Genomic DNA, 3,924 nt, shown 5'->3' with positions numbered 1-3,924 from the left:
AAATGTCACAATAGGAGGATGTGTGGAAGCAGAGAAAAATGTATAAAGAATATTTAATGACATTTCAAAATGCATGCTGATAACAAGTAGAAATCAAATTAGGCTACAACAGGGTTCTATAGCTCTCAACTCTAAAACAATTTATATAGAGAGGCAATGGAGCTTTATCAGTAGCTCTCAGAGCAATTGATTATAAATGCGATTTTATTATTTTACTCAAAACTTCTTTAAGGATGATGAATTATGTTTACAAAAGCAAAACAGATCATCATTTTGAAATAAATACTCGATAGAAGATGGAAGGTAAGAGGAAACACACTTCTCTCCTTGTTTAGTTGGGGATATTGGCATTATTGCTATAATTTTGCACCGTCAAATGCTCTTACTCCCATACCTTGTCACCACAGTCATCACACTTGGTTCTATTATGGCAGCAGAGTGTCCTCTTGCCCCTGCCTGACTCCAGCACGCAAAATGAAACAAGTTGTTCACATCTGTCTTATCTTTTAATAATGGTATTTTAAATTATAGTTATTTGTCAAAAACTCTTAAACTTTACCTGTGGATCTATAATTCCCTTGACCTATCTCCCCTGGAAAGGGCTGATGTAATTAGAAAGGTCCCACTATCAATCATTCAACTAATGTGTTTTCTCTCTCTCTCTCTCTCTCTCTTTCACTCTCTCTCTCATCAATTACACTGGATCAGATGAACTGTACGTCCTTGTGGTTGCAGTACTGTCATTGCGAATAATGGAATTTTAAAGCTTCACTCAAAAGGAAGTTTCCTAAGGAGGCTTCTTTGCAACTGCCAATTAGACCAGAATAATTCTTGTACTTCCTGTAGAACCAGCAAAAGATTATAGCAAGTGTGGTTAAAGGTAGCCCATTTGGAACACAGCAATTTTCTTTGACATTTGATAGGTTTTGGGGCTGATTTCATTATTCAGCTCAGGGCCAGGGTGTTCCACTGTGTTATTATTATCACTTAATGCTAATGTGTTTGTAGGGAGCTGTTTCTTTCCACCTTAGAGTAGCTGGGGATGTGCATAGGAAATGGAGCTATTATCAAGGGTTAAAACGTTGGGGCATGTAATTCTTTTTATTTTCTCATCCATAAAAATGGATCTAGTGTCTGTTCGACCAATACTTGTGTATCTGCTTGTGCCAGGGTCTACTCATTGTGGGGTGAGAATGTTGGACTACTTTGACCTTCCTTCTATGTGTAAATCCACATCTCGATAGTTTGTTTTTCAAACGTCTCAAACTACATACTTAATGGAAAGCATCACTTTCTCAGAGTTACCATTTCACTAAATGACTTCACGTTTTTTCTCTTTAGTGATTATCTGGAAATGTTTATGGCACTGAAGGTTTTCTAAGTTTTGTTCCCAAGAGGATGATAATTTGACTTCTAATTCTGAAATCTATGGAAACTTACCTAGTATTTTTTTTTTAAATCAATTAAATCTGAACCTAAGTGACTTTGTCATGGGATAATCAATTCCTGATATCACAGGGACAATTGATCTTGTTTAGAGGCAAAGGCCATGACTGAGATGCAGGAAAGGAATGATGACATTTTATTCATGTGTTGCTTAGCGCAGTGAGATAGAGTAAAATCCTCACCATATATTGGACGGACTCTCCAATACCACTACCTATAGCACTGTGTGAATGCTAGTGTCTCTGTCATTCCTTGGAGCAGTCCACAACTGGAAAGAACTCAAAGTGGGCATAGGCCTGTATAGTTCCAACATTCAAACCTACCATTATTTATATGGGTACCTATATATCATTATCCTCAGAATTACTTCATACCACTCTATCCTTCTCACCTATCTTCCAGACATGATATCATGCTTAACATTCATTTCATCTGAAATGGACAAAGGTATCTGCACTGATAGACAAAAACCGAAAACCATAGTGTTTTAGTAATTTGGTCAATGTCACAGAAATGAGGCCCTAGTGGAAAGCTGTCATTGATTATTCCTTTAATCTGTGTAATCCTCTACTATTTAGGTGGTTTAACTCTTTCAAGTATACCAGACTGAGGACTTCATTTGAAGGACTTATACGTTGTTTCCAGTTAGTGACTGTTATGATTAAAGCTATTATAGACATAATTGAGCAAGTGTTCCTATGGTATGATGGAGTGTCCTTTGGGTATGTAATCAGGGTGATAGCTGGGTCTTGAGGTTGATGAATTCCCTGTTTTGTGAAGAACCACCATACTGATTTCTATAGTGGCTGTATAAGCTTGCAGTACCACTGGAAAGCCCTGAAATATCATACTTGAAAGAGAACGAGGAGAAAGGGATGGACAATGAATTCTAGAAATATACTAGGAAATGCATCTATCCATAAGGATGACCTAAAAGGGGAAAAATAAAAAACAAAACAGAAATAAATGTTGAATAAAATGTCCACAATATAAAGCATGTCCTATTCCAGAGAAAGGGGTCTATAAATCTCCCTTTCTTTTGTTTTGTCTTTCCCGAGGTGCTACTTAATATTGAACTCATTGTCTAGTACCACCACCAAGTTCTCTAAATAGATGGGCTTTATTCAGTACATAACTTCACTCTCTACAGTAGCTAGAGCAGAAGCTGTCCCAGTGGCAGATGCATTGCTTATTCCTTTTCTTGATGACATTACATGTACGGGGAGGAGAATTTTAGGACAGGTACATTTCTGTGTATTACTTTCCCTAATCATATGACTGGGGTACACAAGAAATTCTCTTTCCACCTTTGACAACAACAGGCGTAAGTTTTGTTTTGTGGATGAGGCCTTCCATGCAATCAGAAAGTGATTTGGATACCCATATTTTGGATCTCTATATTTTTGTACCAGTGGGTATATATTGCCAGTTCAGTTACTGATCAGATTTGATAGCTGAGTAAAACTCTTAATTACTTTTCTATCCTAGTAGTATTAATAGGACCTGTTCCTAGTTCATGTACAGAAAATAAAGTGGTCTCTTCAAAGATTTGGGGTGGGACAGAAAGTAGGAACTTGAAAAATGAAGAAAAGTGGACATAACAGAATTTTCTTCTTTTGGTAGATAAGCGAAATGACTATTGACTTACATGGACCTATGCAGATCTGTCTGTGAAACCTGGAATTTGAAGACCTTAAAGAATGAGCCATACTGCAGTCTAATTGTGTAGACAACTGTACTTGAGTTTCAGTGTATGTACTTTTATCCCTGAATTGTGAAAAAGAAAGCAATGATCCCAAGAAGGTTGTTGGAGTTCAGAAAAACATGATCAGAAAAATAAACACCACTAAGCATATACTAAATACTAACAGAGGACCGTTTCCCAGAACTTTCTCAAGACAGAACAATTGAAACACAATTGCCTGGCAGGTGCTATGGATTCTATCCGGGAAAGCAAGGCAGAAGGCCCTATCCAGATTCAGGGTACACTGAGGACAGCACTCAGCATAGCCTTTCATCACATTGGGGTTCTATAGCTATGTTCCGACAAGCAACAGGAATAAACAGGTTTTATGAACCGAATGTAAATGTTTGTCACAGGAGGCACTAAATCACATCCAAGAACAATGCAGGTAACAAAATGTACCTGAGGTTAAAGGCCCTCTGCATTTTTTTTTCCTGGAGCCTGTCTCACAGTTCCCCAAGGCACTGTTCACCATGCATCATTTCTTTGACTGTATTCCAACAATTAACATTAACGACTTCATATCGAATTTTGTATACTGAAGAGCCTTAAGACTTACAGGCAGAAAACTTCAACTTATCAACATCTCATAATTCCACTGGCATAAGAATTCAGACAAGGAACCTTGTTTTTTTTTTTTTCTTTTATTTATTTATTTATTTATTTATTTATTTATTTATTTATTTATTTATTAAAGGTTTCTGTCTCTTCCCCACCACCGCCTCCCCTTTCCC

The sequence above is a fragment of the Alexandromys fortis genome, unplaced genomic scaffold, assembly GCF_014885135.2.
Source record: "Alexandromys fortis isolate MF-2015 unplaced genomic scaffold, M_Fortis_MF-2015_v1.1 scaffold_2_1_26212458, whole genome shotgun sequence".
In the NCBI taxonomy this organism is placed as follows: Eukaryota; Metazoa; Chordata; class Mammalia; order Rodentia; family Cricetidae; genus Alexandromys; species Alexandromys fortis.
Note: the sequence above shows the minus strand (reverse complement) of the source record.